General features: G+C 41.2%; 1 protein-coding gene across 11 annotated transcripts in view; it reads right to left on the bottom strand.

Annotated features, from left to right (window-relative positions):
- SZT2 (SZT2 subunit of KICSTOR complex) overlaps positions 1 to 21,375 on the bottom strand; it is a 167,548-nt gene that overhangs the window by 145,528 nt on the left and 645 nt on the right. The gene's annotated exons all lie outside the window — the stretch shown is intronic.

The following is a 21,375-nucleotide window of genomic DNA, read 5'->3' as shown; positions in this document are numbered from 1 at the left end:
ATTATAGTAGTTATATTCTTGTATATAGGAGCAGTATTATAGTAGTTATATTCTTGTATATAGGAGCAGTATTATAGTAGTTATATTCTTGTATATAGGAGCAGTATTATAGTAGTTATATTCTTGTATATAGGAGCAGTATTATAGTAGTTATATTCTTGTATATAGGAGCAGTATTATAGTAGTTATATTCTTGTATATAGGAGCAGTATTATAGTTGTTATATTCTTGTATATAGGAGGCAGTATTATAGAAGTTATATTCTTGTATATAGGAGGCAGTATTATAGTAGTTATATTCTTGTATATAGTAGCAGTATTGTAGTAGTTATATTCTTGTATATAGGAGCAGTATTATAGTAGTTATATTCTTGTATATAGGAGCAGTATTATAGTTGTTATATTCTTGTATATAGGAGGCAGTATTATAGAAGTTATATTCTTGTATATAGGAGGCAGTATTATAGTAGTTATATTCTTGTATATAGTAGCAGTATTGTAGTAGTTATATTCTTGTATATAGGAGGCAGTATTATAGAAGCTATATTCTTGTATATAGGAGGCAGTATTATAGAAGTTATATTCTTGTATATAGGGAGCAGTATTATAGTAGTTTTATTCTTGTATATAGGAGCAGTATTATAGTAGATATATTCTTGTATATAGGAGCAGTATTATAGTAGTTATATTCTTGTTTATAGGAGCAGTATTATAGTAGTTATATTCTTGTATATAGGAGCAGTATTATAGTAGTTATATTCTTGTATATAGGAGCAATATTATAGTAGTTATATTCTTGTATTTAGGAGCAGTATTATAGTAGTTATATTCTTGTATATAGGGGCAGTATTATAGTAGTTATATTCTTGTATATAGGAGCAGTATTATAGTAGTTATATTCTTGTATATAGGAGCAGTATTATAGTAGTTATATACTTGTATATAGGAGGCAGTATTATAGTAGTTATATTCTTGCATATAGGGGCAGTATTATAGTAGTTATATTCTTGCATATAGGAGCAGTATTATAGTAGTTATATTCTTGTATATAGGAGACAGTATTATAGTAGTTATATTCTTGTATATAGGAGGCAGTATTATAGTAGTTATATTCTTGTATATAGGAGCAGTATTATAGTAGTTATATTCTTGTATATAGGAGGCAATATTATAGTAGTTATATTCTTGTATATAGGGGCAGTATTATAGTAGTTATATTCTTGTATATAGGAACAGTATTAATGTAGTTATATTCTTGTATATAGGAGCAGTATTATAGTAGTTATATTCTTGTATATAGGAGCAGTATTATAGTAGATATATTCTTGTATATAGGAGCAGTATTATAGTAGTTATATTCTTGTATATAGAAGGCAGTATTATAGTAGTTATATTCTTGTATATAGGAGGCTGTATTATAGTAGTTATATTCTTGTATATAGGAGCAGTATTATAGTAGTTATATTCCTGTATATAGGAGCAGTATTATAGTAGTTATATTTTTGTATATAGGAGCAGTATTATAGTAGTTATATTCTTGTATATAGGAGCAGTATTTTAGTAGTTATATTCTTGTATATAGGAGCAGTATTATAGTAGTTATATTCTTGTATATAGGGGGCAGTATTATAGTAGTTATATTCTTGTATATAGGAGGCAGTATTATAGTAGTTATATTCTTGTATATAGGAGCAGTATTATAGTAGTTATATTCTTGTATATTGGAGGCAGTATTATAGTAGTTATATTCTTGTATATAGGGGAAGTATTATAGTAGTTATATTCTTGTATATAGGAGGCAGTATTATAGTAGTTATATTCTTTTATAAAGGAGGCAGTATTATAGTAGTTATATTCTTGTATATAGGAGGCAGTATTATAGTAGTTATATTCTTGTATATAGGAGGCAGTATTATAGTAGTTATATTCTTGTATATAGGAGCAGTATTATAGTAGTTATATTCTTGTATATAGGAGGCAGTGTTATAGTAGTTATATTCTTGTATATAGGAGGCAGTGTTATAGTAGTTATATTCTTGTATATAGGAGCAGTATTATAGTAGTTATATTCTTGTATATAGGAGCAGTATTATAGTAGTTATATTCTTGTATATAGGAGCAGTATTATAGTAGTTATATTCTTGTATATAGGAGGCAGTATTATAGTAGTTATATTCTTGTATATAGGAGGCAGTATTATAGTAGTTATATTCTTGTATATAGGAGCAGTATTATAGTAGTTATATTCTAGTATATAGGATCAGTATTATGGTAACTGTATTCTTGTATATAGGAGGCAGTATTATAGTAGTTATATTCTTGTATATAGTAGGCAGTATTATAGTAGTTATATTCTTGTATATAGGAGCAGTATTATAGTAGTTATATTCTTGTATATAGGAGCAGTATTATAGTAGTTATATTCTTGTATATAGGAGCAGTATTATAGTAGTTATATTCTTGTATATAGGAGCAGTATTATAGTAGTTATATTCTTGTATATAGGAGCAGTATTATAGTAGTTATATTCTTGTATATAGGAGGCAGTATTATAGTAGTTATATGACAGTATAATGAACTCTCTATTTTGGGGCATGATGGGGAACAGCTGTTACAATCACACCCCTAGACATACATTATACCACAGTAGTAAAACATATAGCTGAACACTAAAAACATTACTAATAAAGCATCGGTAATAGGAAAAATGAAGTCTGCGCTTTACATAAAGTGATGCAAAGAAAAGCTCTTGAGCCGAAGATCGTTCCTGATGAAGAGTTCTACATAAATTGCTCACCGTTTCCCAGTCGTGGTGACTTTACCTCATAAAAAAAACTATTTTTAGATAGATACAATTAAAAATGCTTTTTCTGAGATGAAAATGTTTCCACATTTAAACACATTTATTAATTAATGAGAACATTTCTGATAAATCCTGACGCGTCTCTGAGCTTCCAAATAGAGATGAGCGAACTTACAGTATTTTCGATTCGTCACGAACTTCTCGGCTCGGCAGTTGATGACTTATTCTGCATAAATTAGTTCAGCTTTCCGATGCTCCCGTGGGCTGGAAAAGGTGGATACAGTCCTAGGAGACTCTTTCCTAGGACTGTATCCACCTTTTCCAGCCACCGGAGCACCGGAAAGCTGAACTAATTTATGCAGGATAAGTCATCAACTGCCGAGCCGAGAAGTTCGTGACGAATCGAATTTACTGTAAGTTCGCTCATCTCTACTTGAAACACTGAACTCCTTTGTATTATGGGGATGAATATCGGGACTTAAAGGGGTACTAAGTATAGGGGATAAGATGTTTGACCGCAGGGGGGCGGCTGCTGGGACCCCACTGCGATCTCTGTGCAGACACCCGGCGTTCTGAATATTGGGCGGTCGTGATGTCATGTAGGGCTGAGCGGAATACCGGTTCATACCGAATACTGAAATTTTTGGGCAGCACAATATGAATTTTTCCCCATATCGCAATACCGGTTAGGCCCCTCCCACTCGGGAGTGAATGAATTATCAGCCCGCTGCGCTGTCCCCACATCGGGGAACTAATCATATGTGACCCGCCAGCGATGTTCTGCTCTTCCCCCCGCCAATTAATGATCAGCCCAGCGGGGCACTACTCACATATGTCACCCGCAAGCACTGCCCTCCTCCTCTTTGTTGGGGGCCGCCGGCGATGGAACTCAATACTGTACGCCAGTGGTCTCCAACCTGCGGACCTCCAGATGTTACAAAACTACAACTCCCAGCATGCCCGGACAGCCAACGCCTGTCCAGGGATGCAGGGAGTTGTAGTTTTGCAACAGCTGGAGGTCCGCAGGTCGGAGACCACTGCTGTACGCTGTATCCCTATGCCCGGGCTGCAAAAGATAAAGAAAATAAACTTTAACTTACCTACGTTGGCCGCACGCTGGGGACTGGAACGTCGGACAGCCGTCAGCCTATCACTGGCCGCAATGATGTCCCGCCCCAGCAGGTGATAGGCTGAGCCCACAATCCGGCCAGACCTTCTTACATGACAGTGGGCTCAGCCTATCACTGGCCGGGGCGGGACATCGTTGCGGCCGGTGATAGGCTGACGGCTGTCCGACGTTCCCGTCCCCAGCGTAAGGCCGACGTAGGAAAATTAAAGTTTATTTTGTTTATCTTTTGCAGCCCGGGCATAGGGATACAGCATACAGCAGTGGTCTCCAACCTGTGGACCTCCAGCTGTTGCAAAACTACAACTCCCAGCATGCCCGGACAGCCGTCGGCTGTCCAGGCATGCTGGGAGTTGTAGTTTTGCAACAGCTGGAGGTCCGCAGGTTGGAGACCACTGGCGTACAGTATTGAGTTCCATCGCCGGCGGCCCCCAACAAAGAGGAGGAGGGCAGTGCTTGCGGGTGACATATGTGAGTAGTGCCCCGCTGGGCTGATCATTAATTGGGGGGGGGGGGGGCAGAACAGCACTGGCGGGTAACATGATTTGGGGGGAGCAGAACAGCGCTGGCAGGTCACATGATTTGGGGGGAGCAGAATAGCGCTGGCAGGTCACATGATTTGGGGGGAGCAGAACAGCGCTGGCAGGTCACATGATTTGGGGGAGCAGAATAGCGCTGGCGGGTCACATGATTTGCGCGGGGGGGAGCAGCAGAACAGCGCTCGCGGGTCACATTATTTTGGGGGGGGGGGAGCAGAACAGCGCTCGCAGGTCACATGATTTGGGGGGGGGGGTGAAAGAAATACCGTTATATACCGTGGAACTGCCATAAGTTACAAAAATACTGTGACACACATTTTTGGTCATACCGCCCAGCTCTAACGCCACGCCCCCTCCATTCATGTCTATGGCGTGACGAGGGGGTGTGGCTCCTGGGTTTTTCCCGTCACAGATATGAGGAGGCAGTAATATCATTACGCCATCCTAGTACTTTGGACCCGGATACACATGAGATATTACACAATAATCCGGGGCTATAAATGGTGACTGGCACAGGCAGTGACTGAATACACCAGGAGAATGTCACAACAAAATGGGAACATTTAAATGGGTGTCGTCAGATTCAGAAACTTTTTTTATGTGGTACATTTTGGCAAAACATTAATCTTTCTAATATATTTAATAAATAATTTGTATTCCTTTTTATACTGTAGAAATGATGGCTTATAAACAACAGACCACTAGGGGTCACCATACCATCTAGAACATAATCCTGACCGACTGCAGCATCATCTTTGTCCAAGCTGAAGCACAGGCAGGGACAAAGTCCAGGAAGTGAGGGCGGGTCTAGCACTCCTCTATGCTCACTCCTGTCCTATCAGACTGCAGCATCAAAAGGGGGAGAGAAGGGAGTTATAGAGGAGACTCCAGTGATTGGATGAAGAGACCAAGCACAGCACAGCAGACTAAGGGAGGAAGTGAATGCATGGTGAGTGAGGGCGGGCTCAGTGCTTGCCTCAGACATGCCCCTTCCTGAGCAGTGGATGTCAGAATAAGTGAGCCGCAGAACAGAGGGATTTGTGAGCCAAATACAGAAGCTAGACACATAAAACAGACATGTAAAGCGTCTGCATGCCCTAGTGAGTAACATATGGAAGTATTATTTTCTCTATGATACGACAGGAACGCTTTAATATTTCGCTCTGGCTCCTCTCGTTGTTTGTGATCATCTCTGAGATGTTTTAACTTGAGAGGCTAGTCACATGGCCGGATTAAATGCGTTCGTTTATTTTTAAATATATACACGTGCTACTTTCATTCCTTGTGGAAGGAATTTGCTTATTAAAATCAGTGAAGAGGGACAAAAATACGGACGCATCTGTATGTGACCCATATGGTATCCGCATTTTATTAGTATTTTCATTTATTCTGCATCAGTATTTACTGTACAAGACACAAGCGCAAAACTGATTATATTTCATCTATAATACATCTGTATTTCAAATCTATATCCCATACATATATATATATATATATATATATAGTGGTGTCTGTATATAGGGATGTCAGAGGTGTATGAATAAATATTGGGACATGGACACAATTCTAACATTTTTGGCTTTATACACCACCACACTGGATTTGAAATGAAACGAACAAGTTGTGCTTTAACTGCAGATTGTCAGCTTTAATTTGAGGGTATTTACATCCAAATCAGGTGAACTGTGTAGGAATTACAACAGTTTGCATATGTGCCTCCCACTTTTTAAGGGACCAAAAGTAACGGGACAATTGGCTTCTCAGCTGTTCCATGTCCAGGTGTGTGTTATTCCCTCATTATCCCAATTACAATGAGCAGATAAAAGGTCCAGAGTTCATTTCAAGTGTGTTATTTGCATTTGGAATCTGTTGCTGTCAACTCTCAAGATGACATCCAAAGAGCTGTCACTGTCAGTGAAGCCATCATTAGGCTGAAAAAACAAAACACACCCATCAGAGAGATAGCCAAAACAGTAGGTGTGGCCAAAACAGAGAAACATAGAATGTGTCGGCAGATAAGAACCATTTGGCCCATCAAGTCTGCCCAATAATCTGAATCCTATCAATAGTCCCTGGTCCTATCTTATATGAAGGAGAGCCTTATACCTATCCCTATCTTATATGAAAGATAGCCTTATACCTATCCCTCTCTTATATGAAGGATAGCCTTATACCTATCTCTATCTTATATGAAGGATAGCCTTATACCTATCTCTATCTTATATGAAGGATAACCTTATACCTATCCCTATCTTATATGAAGGATAGCCTTATACCTATCCCTCTCTTATATGAAGGATAGCCTTATACCTATCTCTATCTTATATGAAGGATAGCCTTATACCTATCTCTATCTTATATGGAGGATAGCCTTATACCTATCCCTATCTTATATGAAGGATAGCCTTATACCTATCCCTATCTTATATGAAGGATAACCTTATACCTATCCCTATCTTATATGAAGGATAACCTTATACATATGCCTATCTTATATGAAGGATAGCCTTATACCTATCTTATATTAAGGATAGCCTTATGCTTATCCCTATCTTATATGAAGGATAACCTTATACATATGCCTATCTTATATGAAGGATAGCCTTATACCTATCTTATATGAAGGATAGCCTTATGCTTATCCCTATCTTATATGAAGGATAACCTTATACCTATCCCTATCTTATATGAAGGATAACCTTATACCTATCCCTATCTTATATGAAGGATAGCCTTATACCTATCTTATATGAAGGATAGCCTTATACCTATCTCTATCTTATATGAAGGATAGCCTTATACCTATATCTATCTTACATGAAGGATAGCCTTATGCTTATCCCTATCTTATATGAAGGATAACCTTATACCTATCCCTATCTTATATGGAGGATAGCCTTATGCTTATCCCATGCATGTTTAAACTCCCTCACTGTATTTGCAGCGACCACTTCTGCAGGAAGACTATTCCATGCATCCACTACTCTCTCAGCAAAGTAATACTTCCTGATATTACTTCACAGAAATGTGCTCCTCCAATTTAAAACTATGTCCTCTCGTGGTTGTTTTTCTTCTTTTATATATCTTCTCCTCCTTTACCGTGTTGATTCCCTTTATGTATATAAAGTCTCTATCATATCCCCTCTGTCTCTTCTTTCTTCTATACATGTTATTGTTCTTTAACCTTTCCTGGTAAGTTTTATCCTGCAATCCATGTACTAGTTTAGTATCTTCTCTGAACTCTCTCTAGAGAATCTATATCCTTCTGGAGATACGGCCTCCAGTTCTGCGCACAATACTCCAAGTGAGGTCTCACCAGTGTTCTGTACAGCGGCATGAGCACCTCCCCCTATACACCCATTAGCACCTCCCTCTACTGATTATACCTCTCCCGATCCACCCATGAGCACCTCCTTCTATTGCTTATACCTCTCCCTATACATCCAAGCATTCTGCTAGCGTTTCCTGCTGCTCTATTACCTTGTCTTCCTACCTTTAAGTCTTCTGAAATAATTACTCCTAAATCCCTCTCCTCAGATACTGAGGTCAGGGCTGTGTCAAATATTCTATTTTCTGCCCGAGGGTTTTTATGCCCAAAACAACTGTTTGGAACATTCTTAAAAAGAAGGAAAACACCGGTGAGCTCAGCGACACCAAAAGACCAGGAAGACCAAGGAAAACAACTGTGGTGGTAGAGCGAAGAATTCTTTCCCTGGTGAAGAAAACCCCTTCACAACAGTTGTCCAGATGAAGAACACTCTCCAGGAGGTAGGTGGATGTGTGTCAGGGTCATCAAGACGTCACCAGGGAATACAGAAGGTTCACCACAAGATGGAAACCATTGGGGGCCTCAAAAACACAAAGGACAGATTAGAGTTTACCAAACAACATCTAAAAAAGCTTCACAGTTCTGGAACAACGTCCTATGGACAGAAGAGGCCAAGAGGAGAGTCTGGAGAAGAACATGGTCCTAATCATACACCTCATCAGTGAACATGGTGGTGGGAGTGTCATGGCATAGTGGGCATGTATGGTGCCAATGGAACGGCTTCTCTTGGATTTATTCATCATGTGACTGCTAACAAAAGCAGAAGGAAAAATTCTGAAGTGATTCGGGGATTATCTGATCATATTCAGCAAAATGCTTCAGAACTCATTGGACGGCGCCTCACAGTGCAGATGGACAATGACCCAAAGCAAACCGCAAAAGAACCAAAGAGTTTATTAAGGGAAAGAAGTGGAATGTTATGTAATGGCCAAGTCACCTGACCTGAATCTGATTGAGCATTTCACTTACTGAAGACAAAACTGTAGGGAAAATGTCCCAAGAACAAGAGGAACTGAAGACAGAGCAGAAGAGGCGGCCGAGCATCACCGGGGATGAGACCAACAATGTCTGCTGATGTCTATACGTTCAGCATCACCAGGGATGAGACCAGTAATGTCTACTGATGTCTATACGATCATCACCAGGGATGAGACCAGTAATGTCTACTGATGTCTATACGAGCATCACCAGGGATGAGACCAGTAATGTCTACTGATGTCTATACATTCAGCATCACCAGGGATGAGACCAGCAATGTCTACTGATGTCTATACAATCAGCATCACCAGGGATGAGACCAGCAATGTCTACTGATGTCTATACGATCAGCATCACCAGGGATGAGACCAGCAATGTCTACTGATGTCTATACATTCAGCATCACCAGGGATGAGACCAGCAATGTCTACTGATGTCTATACCTTCAGCATCACCAGGGATGAGACCAGCAATGTCTACTGATGTCTATACATTCATCATTACCAGGGATGAGACCATCAATGTCTACTGATGTCTATACGTTCAGCATCACCAGGGATGAGACCAGCAATGTCTACTGATGTCTATACGATCATCACCAGGGATGAGACCAGCAATGTCTACTGATGTCTATACATTCAGCATCACCAGGGATGAGACCAGCAATGTCTACTGATGTCTATATGATCATCACCAGGGATGAGACCAGCAATGTCTACTGATGTCTATACGTTCAGCATCACCAGGGATGAGACCAGTAATGTCTACTGATGTCTATACGATCATCACCGGGGATGAGATCAGTAATGTCTACTGATGTCTATACATTCACCATCACCAGGGATGAGACCAGCAATGTCTACTGATGTCTATACATTCAGCATCACCAGGGATGAGACGAGCAATGTCTACTGATGTCTATACATTCATCATCACCAGGGATGAGACCAGCAATGTCTACTGATGTCTATACATTCATCATCACCAGGGATGAGACCAGCAATGTCTACTGATGTCTATACATTCACCATCACCAGGGATGAGACCAGCAATGTCTACTGATGTCTATACATTCAGCATCATCAGGGATGAGACCAGCAATGTCTACTGATGTCTATACGATCAGCATCACCAGGGATGAGACCAGCAATGTCTACTGATGTATATACATTCAGCATCACCAGGGATGAGACCAGCAATGTCTACTGATGTCTATACGTTCAGCATCATCAGGGATGAGACCAGCAATGTCTACTGATGTCTATACAATCATCATCACCAGGGATGAGACCAGCAATGTCTACTGATGTCTATACATTCAGCATCATCAGGGATGAGACCAGCAATGTCTACTGATGTCTATATGATCATCACCAGGGATGAGACCAGCAATGTCTACTGATGTCTATACGATCATCACCGGGGATGAGACCAGTAATGTCTACTGATGTCTATACATTCACCATCACCAGGGATGAGACCAGCAATGTCTATACGATCATCACCGGGGATGAGATCAGTAATGTCTACTGATGTCTATACATTCACCATCACCAGGGATGAGACCAGCAATGTCTACTGATGTCTATACATTCAGCATCACCAGGGATGAGACCAGTAATGTCTACTGATGTCTATACGATCATCACCAGGAATGAGACCAGCAATGTCTACTGATGTCTATACATTCATCATTACCAGGGATGAGACCAGCAATGTCTACTGATGTCTATACATTCATCATCACCAGGGATGAGACCAGTAATGTCTACTGATGTCTATACATCCAGCATCACCAGTGATGAGACCAGCAATGTCTACTGATGTCTATACGTTCAGCATCACCAGGGATGAGACCAGCAATGTCTACTGATGTCTATACATTCAGCATCACCAGGGATGAGACCAGCAATGTCTACTGATGTCTATACATTCACCATCACCAGGGATGAGACCAGCAATGTCTACTGATGTCTATACATTCAGCATCACCAGGGATGAGACCAGCAATGTCTACTGATGTCTATACATTCATCATTACCAGGGATGAGACCAGCAATGTCTACTGATGTCTATACAATCATCATCACCAGGGATGAGACCAGCAATGTCTACTGATGTCTATACATTCATCATTACCAGGGATGAGACCAGCAATGTCTACTGATGTCTATACCTTCAGCATCACCAGGGATGAGACCAGCAATGTCTACTGATGTCTATACGATCATCACCAGGAATGAGACCAGCAATGTCTACTGATGTCTATACATTCATCATTACCAGGGATGAGATCAGCAATGTCTACTGATGTCTATACATTCAGCATCACAAGGGATGAGACCAGCAATGTCTACTGATGTCTATACATTCAGCATCACCAGGGATGAGACCAGTAATGTCTACTGATGTCTATACGATCATCACCAGGGATGAGACCAGCAATGTCTAATGATGTCTATACATTCAGCATCACCAGGGATGAGACCAGCAATGTCTACTGATGTCTATACATTCATCATCACCAGGGATGAGACCAGCAATGTCTACTGATGTCTATACATTCATCATCACCAGGGATGAGACCAGCAATGTCTACTGATGTCTATACGTTCACCATCACCAGGGATGAGACCAGCAATGTCTACTAATGTCTATACATTCATCATCACCAGGGATGAGACCAGCAATGTCTACTAATGTCTATACATTCAGCATCACCAGGGATGAGACCAGCAATGTGTACTGATGTCTATACATTCAGCATCACCAGGGATGAGACCAGCAATGTCTACTGATGTCTATACATTTACCACCACCAGGGATGAGACCAGTAATGTCTACTGATGTCTATACATTCACCACCACCAGGGATGAGACCAGCAATGTCTACTGATGTCTATACATTCAGCATCACAAGGGATGAGACCAGCAATGTATACTGATGTCTATACGATCATCACCAGGGATGAGACCAGCAATGTCTACTGATGTCTATACGATCATCACCAGGGATGAGACCAGCAATGTCTACTGATGTCTATGTGTTCAGCATCACCAGGGATGAGACCAGCAATGTCTACTGATGTCTATACGATCATCACCAGGGATGAGACCAGCAATGTCTACTGATGTCTATACATTCATCATTACCAGGGATGAGACCAGCAATGTCTACTGATGTCTATACCTTCAGCATCACCAGGGATGAGACCAGCAATGTCTACTGATGTCTATACATTCAGCATCACCAGGGATGAGACCAGCAAGGTCTACTGATGTCTATACATTCAGCATCACCAGGGATGAGACCAGCAATGTCTACTGATGTCTATACATCCAGCATCACCAGGGATGAGACCAGTAATGTCTACTGATGTCTATACATCCAGCATCACCAGGGATGAGATCAGCAATGTCTACTGATGTCTATACAATCATCATCAAAAGGGATGAGACCAGCAATGTCTACTGATGTCTATACATTCAGCATCATCAGGGATGAGACCAGCAATGTCTACTGATGTCTATACGATCAGCATCACCAGGGATGAGACCAGCAATGTCTACTGATGTCTATACATTCAGCATCACCAGGGATGAGACCAGCAATGTCTACTGATGTCTATACATTCAGCATCACCAGGGATGAGACCATCAATGTCTACAGATGTCTATACATTCAGCATCACCAGGGATGAGACCAGTAATGTCTACTGATGTCTATACATTCAGCATCACCAGGGATGAGACCAGCAATGTCTACTGATGTCTATACGTTCAGCATCACCAGGGATGAGACCATCAATGTCTACTGATGTCTATACATTCAGCATCACCAGGGATGAGACCAGTAATGTCTACTGATGTCTATACATCCAGCATCACCAGGGATGAGACCAGCAATGTCTACTGATGTCTATACGATCAGCATCACCAGGGATGAGACCAGCAATATCTACTGATGTCTATACATTCACCATCACCAGGGATGAGACCAGCAATGTCTACTGATGTCTATACATTCAGCATCACCAGGGATGAGACCAGCAACGTCAACTGATGTCTATACATTCATCATCACCAGGGATGAGACCAGCAATGTCTACTGATGTCTATACGATCAGCATCACCAGGGATGAGATCAGCAATGTCTACTGATGTCTATACATTCATCATCACCAGGGATGAGACCAGCAATGTCTACTGATGTCTATACATTCAGCATCACCAGGGATGAGACCAGCAATGTCTACTGATGTCTATACATTCAGCATCACCAGGGATGAGACCAGCAATGTCTAATGATGTCTATACATCCAGCATCACCAGGGATGAGACCAGCAATGTCTACTGATGTCTATACGTTCATCATCACCAGGGATGAGACCAGTAATGTCTACTGATGTCTATACGTTCCAGCATCACCAGGGATGAGACCAGCAATGTCTACTGATGTCTATACATTCAGCATCACCAGGGATGAGACCAGCAATGTCTACTGATGTCTATACATTCAGCATCACCAGGGATGAGACCAGCAATGTCTAATGATGTCTATACATCCAGCATCACCAGGGATGAGACCAGCAATATCTACTGATGTCTATACATTCACCATCACCAGGGATGAGACCAGCAATGTCTACTGATGTCTATACATTCATCATCACCAGGGATGAGACCAGCAATGTCTACTGATGTCTATACATTCATCATCACCAGGGATGAGACCAGCAATATCTACTGATGTCTATACATTCACCATCACCAGGGATGAGACCAGCAATGTCTACTGATGTCTATACATTCATCATCACCAGGGATGAGACCAGCAATGTCTACTGATGTCTATACATTCATCATCACCAGGGATGAGACCAGCAATGTCTACTGATGTCTATACATTCAGCATCACCAGGGATGAGACCAGCAATGTCTACTGATGTCTATACGTTCATCATCACCAGGGATGAGACCAGCAATGTCTACTGATGTCTATACATTCAGCATCACCAGGGATGAGACCAGCAATGTCTACTGATGTCTATACATTCATCATCACCAGGGATGAGACCAGTAATGTCTACTGATGTCTATACATTCAGCATCACCAGGGATGAGACCAGCAATGTCTACTGATGTCTATACATTCATCATCACCAGGGATGAGACCAGTAATGTCTACTGATGTCTATACATTCAGCATCACCAGGGATGAGACCAGCAATGTCTAATGATGTCTATACGTTCAGCATCACCAGGGATAAGACCAGCAATGTCTACTGATGTCTATACATTCATCATCACCAGGGATGAGACCAGCAATGTCTAATGATGTCTATACATCCAGCATCACCAGGGATGAGACCAGTAATGTCTACTGATGTCTATACGTTCAGCATCACCAGGGATGAGACCAGCAATGTCTACTGATGTCTATACATTCAGCATCACCAGGGATGAGACCAGCAATGTCTACTGATGTCTATACGTTCATCATCACCAGGGATGAGACCAGCAATGTCTACTGATGTCTATACAATCATCATCACCAGGGATGAGACCAGTAATGTCTACTGATGTCTATACATTCAGCATCACCAGGGATGAGACCAGCAATGTCTACTGATGTCTATACGTTCATCATCACCAGGGATGAGACCAGCAATGTCTACTGATGTCTATACAATCATCATCACCAGGGATGAGACCAGTAATGTCTACTGATGTCTATACATTCAGCATCACGAGGGATGATACCAGCAATGTCTACTGATGTCTATACATTCAGCATCACCAGGGATGAGACCAGCAATGTCTACTGATGTCTATACATTCAGCATCACCAGGGATGAGACCAGCAATGTCTAATGATGTCTATACGTTCAGCATCACCAGGGATGAGACCAGTAATGTCTACTGATGTCTATACGTTCAGCATCACCAGGGATGAGACCAGCAATGTCTACTGATGTCTATACATTCATCATTACCAGGGATAAGACCAGCAATGTCTACTGATGTCTATACGATCATCATAACCAGGGATGAGACCAGCAATGTCTAATGATGTCTATACATCCAGCATCACCAGGGATGAGACCAGCAATGTCTACTGATGTCTATACATTCACCACCACCAGGGATGAGACCAGTAATGTCTACTGATGTCTATACGTTCAGCATCACCAGGGATGAGACCAGTAATGTCTACTGATGTCTATACATTCACCATCACCAGGGATGAGACCAGTAATGTCTACTGATGTCTATACATCCAGCATCACCAGGGATGAGACCAGTAATGTCTACTGATGTCTATACATTCACCATCACCAGGGATGAGACCAGCAATGTCTACTGATGTCTATACATTCACCACCACCAGGGATAAGACCAGCAATGTCTACTGATGTCTATACATTCATCATCACCAGGGATGAGACCAGCAATGTCTACTGATGTCTATGCGTCCAGCATCACCAGGGATGAATTCAGCAATGTCTACTGATGTCTATACGTTCAGCGTCACCAGGGATGAGACCAGCAATGTCTACTGAGGTCTATACGATCATCATCACCAGGGATGAGACCAGCAATGTCTACTGATGTCTATACATTCATCATCACCAGGGATGAGACCAGCAATGTCTACTGATGTATATACGTTCACCATCACCAGGGATGAGACCAGCAATGTCTACTGATGTCTATACATTCAGCATCACCAGGGATGAGACCAGCAATGTCTACTGATGTCTATACATTCACCATCACCAGGGATGAGACCAGCAATGTCTACTGATGTCTATACATTCACCATCACCAGGGATGAGACCAGCAATGTCTACTGATGTCTATACGTTCACCATCACCAGGGATGAGACCAGCAATGTCTACTGATGTCTATACAATCACCATCACCAGGGATGAGACCAGCAATGTCTACTGATGTCTATACGATCATCACCAGGGATGAGACCAGCAATGTCTACTGATGTCTATACGTTCACCATCACCAGGGATGAGACCAGCAATGTCTACTGATGTCTATACATTCAGCATCACCAGGGATGAGACCAGTAATGTCTACTGATGTCTATACATTCAGCATCACCAGGGATGAGACCAGTAATGTCTACTGATGTCTATACGTTCATCATCACCAGGGATGAGACCAGTAATGTCTACTGATGTCTATACATTCAGCATCACCAGGGATGAGACCAGCAATGTCTACTGATGTCTATACATTCAGCATCACCAGGGATGAGACCAGCAATGTCTACTGATGTCTATACATTCAGCATCACCAGGGATGAGACCAGCAATGTCTACTGATGTCTATACATCCAGCATCACCAGGGATGAGACCAGTAATGTCTACTGATGTCTATACGTTCAGCATCACCAGGGATGAGACCAGCAATGTCTACTGATGTCTATACATTCATCATTACCAGGGATAAGACCAGCAATGTCTACTGATGTCTATACGATCATCATAACCAGGGATGAGACCAGCAATGTCTAATGATGTCTATACATCCAGCATCACCAGGGATGAGACCAGCAATGTCTACTGATGTCTATGCGTCCAGCATCACCAGGGATGAATTCAGCAATGTCTACTGATGTCTATACGTTCAGCGTCACCAGGGATGAGACCAGCAATGTCTACTGAGGTCTATACGATCATCATCACCAGGGATGAGACCAGCAATGTCTACTGATGTCTATACATTCATCATCACCAGGGATGAGACCAGCAATGTCTACTGATGTATATACGTTCACCATCACCAGGGATGAGACCAGCAATGTCTACTGATGTCTATACATTCAGCATCACCAGGGATGAGACCAGCAATGTCTACTGATGTCTATACATTCACCATCACCAGGGATGAGACCAGCAATGTCTACTGATGTCTATACATTCACCATCACCAGGGATGAGACCAGCAATGTCTACTGATGTCTATACGTTCACCATCACCAGGGATGAGACCAGCAATGTCTACTGATGTCTATACGATCATCACCAGGGATGAGACCAGCAATGTCTACTGATGTCTATACGTTCACCATCACCAGGGATGAGACCAGCAATGTCTACTGATGTCTATACATTCAGCATCACCAGGGATGAGACCAGTAATGTCTACTGATGTCTATACATTCAGCATCACCAGGGATGAGACCAGTAAGGTCTACTGATGTCTATACGTTCATCATCACCAGGGATGAGACCAGTAATGTCTACTGATGTCTATACATTCAGCATCACCAGGGATGATACCAGCAATGTCTACTGATGTCTATACATTCAGCATCACCAGGGATGAGACCAGCAATGTCTACTGATGTCTATACCTTCATCATCACCAGGGATGAGACCAGTAATGTCTACTGATGGCTATACGATCAGCATCACCAGGGATGAGACCAGCAATGTCTACTGATGTCTATACATTCAGCATCACCAGGGATGAGACCAGCAATGTCTACTGATGGCTATACGATCATCACCGGGGATGAGACCAGTAATGTCTACTGATGTATATACATTCAGCATCACCAGGGATGAGACCAGCAATGTCTACTGATGTCTATACATTCAGCATCACCAGGGATGAGACCAGCAATGTCTACTGATGTCTATACATTCAGCATCACCAGGGATGAGACCAGCAATGTCTACTGATGTCTATACATTCAGCATCACCAGGGATGAGACCAGCAATGTCTACTGATGTCTATACATTCAGCATCACCAGGGATGAGACCAGCAATGTCTACTGATGTCTATACAATCATCATAACCAGGGATGAGACCACAGTGTCTGTGAGGTGTCTGTGTATATACAGGGGTGTCTGTGAGGTGTCTGTGTATATACAGGGGTGTCTGTGAGGTGTCTGTGTATATACAGGGGTGTCTGTGAGGTGTCTGTGTATATACAGGGGTGTCTGTGAGGTGTCTGTATATACAGGGGTGTCTGTGAGGTGTCTGTGTATATACAGGGGTGTCTGTGAGGTGTCTGTGTATATACAGGGGTGTCTGTGAGGTGTCTGTGTATATACAGGGGTGTCTGTGAGGTGTCTGTGTATATACAGGGGTGTCTGTGAGGTGTCTGTGTATATACAGGGGTGTCTGTGAGGTGTCTGTGTATATACAGGGGTGTCTGTGAGGTGTCTGTGTATATACAGGGGTGTCTGTGAGGTGTCTGTGTATATACAGGGGTGTCTGTGAGGTGTCTGTATACACAGGGGTGTCTGTGAGGTGTCTGTATACACAGGGGTGTCTGTGAGGTGTCTGTGTATATACAGGGGTGTCTGTGAGGTGTCTGTGTATATACAAGGGTGTCTGTGAGGTGTCTGTGTATATACAGGGGTGTCTGTGTGGTGTCTGTATATACAGGGGTGTCTGTGAGGTGTGTGTATATACAGGGGTGTCTGTGAGGTGTCTGTGTATATACAGGGGTGTCTGTGAGGTGTCTGTGTATATACAGGGGTGTCTGTGAGGTGTCTGTGTATATACAGGGGTGTCTGTGAGGTGTCTGTGTATATACAGGGGTGTCTGTGAGGTGTCTGTGTATATACAGGGGTGTCTGTGAGGTTTCTGTGTATATACAGGGGTGTCTGTGTGGTGTCTGTGTATATACAGGGGTGTCTGTGAGGTGTCTGTGTATATACAGGGGTGTCTGTGAGGTGTCTGTGTATATACAGGGGTGTTTGTGTGGTGTCTGTGTATATACAGGGGTGTCTGTGAGGTGTCTGTGTATATACAGGGGTGTCTGTGAGGTGTCTGTGTATATACAGGGGTGTCTGTGAGGTGTCTGTGTATATACAGGGGTGTCTGTGAGGTGTCTGTGTATATACAGGGGTGTCTGTGAGGTGTCTGTGTATATACAGGGGTGTCTGTGAGGTGTCTGTGTATATACAGGGGTGTCTGTGAGGTGTGTGTATATACAGGGGTGTCTGTGAGGTGTCAGTGTATATACAGGGGTGTCTGTGAGGTGTCTGTGTATATACAGGGGTGTCTGTGAGGTGTCTGTATACACAGGGGTGTCTGTGAGGTGTCTGTATATACAGGGGTGTCTGTGAGGTGTATGTATATACACGAGTGTATGTGGATATAGGGGTGTCTGAGGTGTATGTATATATGAGTGTTTGTGTATATAGGGGCGTGTGTGTGTGTATGTGTATATAGGGGTGTCTGAGGTGTATGTATATATATGAGTGTTTGTGTATATAGGGGCGTGTGTGTGTGTGTATGTGTATATAGGGGTGTCTGAGGTGTATGTATATATATATATATATATATATATATGAGTGTTTGTGTATATAGGGGGCGTATGTGTGTACATGTGTGTGTGTGTGTATGTGTATATAGGGGTGTCTGTCTATATATATATATATATATATATATATATATATGAGTGTTTGTGTATATAGGGGTGTATGTATATATGAGTGTATGTGTATATAGGGGTGTATGTGTGTGTGTGTACGTGTATATAGGGGTGTATGTGTGTGTGTGTATGTGTATATAGGGGTGTATGTCTATATATGAGTGTGTGTATATAGGGGTGTATGTCTATATATGAGTGTGTGTATATAGGGGTGTATGTCTATATATGAGTGTTTGTGTATATAGGGGTGTATGTCTATATATGAGTGTGTGTATATAGGGGTGTATGTGTGTGTGTATGTGTATATAGGGGTGTATGTGTGTGTGTATGTGTATATAGGGGTGTATGTGTGTGTGTGTATGTGTATATAGGGGTGTATGTGTGTGTGTGTATGTGTATAAAGGGGTGTATGTATATATATGAGTGTTTGTGTATATAGGGGTGTATGTCTATATATGAGTGTTTGTGTATATAGGGGTGTATGTCTATATATATATGAGTGTTTGTGTATATAGGGGTGTCTGTCTATATATATGAGTGTTTGTGTATATAGGGGTGTCTGTCTATATATATGAGTGTTTGTGTATATAGGGGTGTCTGTCTATATATATATGAGTGTATGTGTATATAGGGGTGTCTGTCTATATATGAGTGTTTGTGTATATAGGGGAGTCTGTCTATATATATGAGTGTTTGTGTATATAGGGGTGTCTGTCTATATATATGAGTGTTTGTGTATATAGGGGAGTCTGTCTATATATATATGAGTGTTTGTGTATATAGGGGAGTCTGTCTATATATATATGAGTGTATGTGTATATAGGGGTGTCTGTCTATATATATGAGTGTTTGTGTATATAGGGGTGCATGTATATATGAGTGTTTGTGTATATAGGGGTGTCTGTCTATATATATGAGTGTTTGTGTATATAGGGGTGTCTGTCTATATATGAGTGTTTGTGTATATAGGGGAGTCTGTCTATATATATGAGTGTTTGTGTATATAGGGGAGTCTGTCTATATATATGAGTGTTTGTGTATATAGGGGTGTATGTCTATATATGAGTGTTTGTGTATATAGGGGAGTCTGTCTATATATGAGTGTTTGTGTATATAGGGGTGTCTGTCTATATATATGAGTGTTTGTGTATATAGGGGTGTCTGTCTATATATATGAGTGTTTGTGTATATAGGGGTGTCTGTCTATATATATGAGTGTTTGTGTATATAGGGGTGTATGTCTATATATGAGTGTTTGTGTATATAGGGGTGTATGTCTATATATGAGTGTTTGTGTATATAGGGGTGTATGTATATATATGAGTGTTTGTGTATATAGGGGTGTCTGTCTATATATATGAGTGTTTGTGTATATAGGGGTGTCTGTCTATATATATGAGTGTTTGTGTATATAGGGGTGTCTGTCTATATATATGAGTGTTTGTGTATAAAGGGGTGTATGTATATATATGAGTGTTTGTGTATATAGGGGTGTATGTCTATATATATATATGAGTGTTTGTGTATATAGGGGTGTCTGTCTATATATATATGAGTGTATGTGTATATAGGGGTGTCTGTCTATATATATGAGTGTATGTGTATATAGGGGGCGTATGTGTGTACATGTGTGTGTATGTGTATATAGGGGTGTCTGTCTATATATATATGAGTGTTTGTGTATATAGGGGCGTATGTATATATATGAGTGTATGTGTATATAGGGGGCGTATGTATATATATGAGTGTATGTGTATATAGGGGTGTATGTCTATATATATATGTGTGTATGTGTATATAGGGGTGTCTGTCTATATATATATGAGTGTATGTGTATATAGGGGTGTCTGTCTATATATGAGTGTTTGTGTATATAGGGGTGTATGTCTATATATGAGTGTTTGTGTATATAGGGGTGTATGTATATATATATGAGTGTTTGTGTATATAGGGGTGTCTGTCTATATATATATGAGTGTTTGTGTATATAGGGGTGTATGTCTATATATATATATGAGTGTTTGTGTATATAGGGGTGTATGTCTATATATATATGAGTGTATGTGTATATAGGGGTGTCTGTCTATATATATATGAGTGTATGTGTATATAGGGGTGTCTGTCTATATATATGAGTGTATGTGTATATAGGGGGCGTATGTGTGTACATGTGTGTGTATGTGT

Source organism: Hyla sarda, chromosome 7 (genome assembly GCF_029499605.1).
Source record: "Hyla sarda isolate aHylSar1 chromosome 7, aHylSar1.hap1, whole genome shotgun sequence".
NCBI lineage: Eukaryota > Metazoa > Chordata > Amphibia > Anura > Hylidae > Hyla > Hyla sarda.
This window is presented reverse-complemented; position numbering and strand designations above follow the sequence as displayed.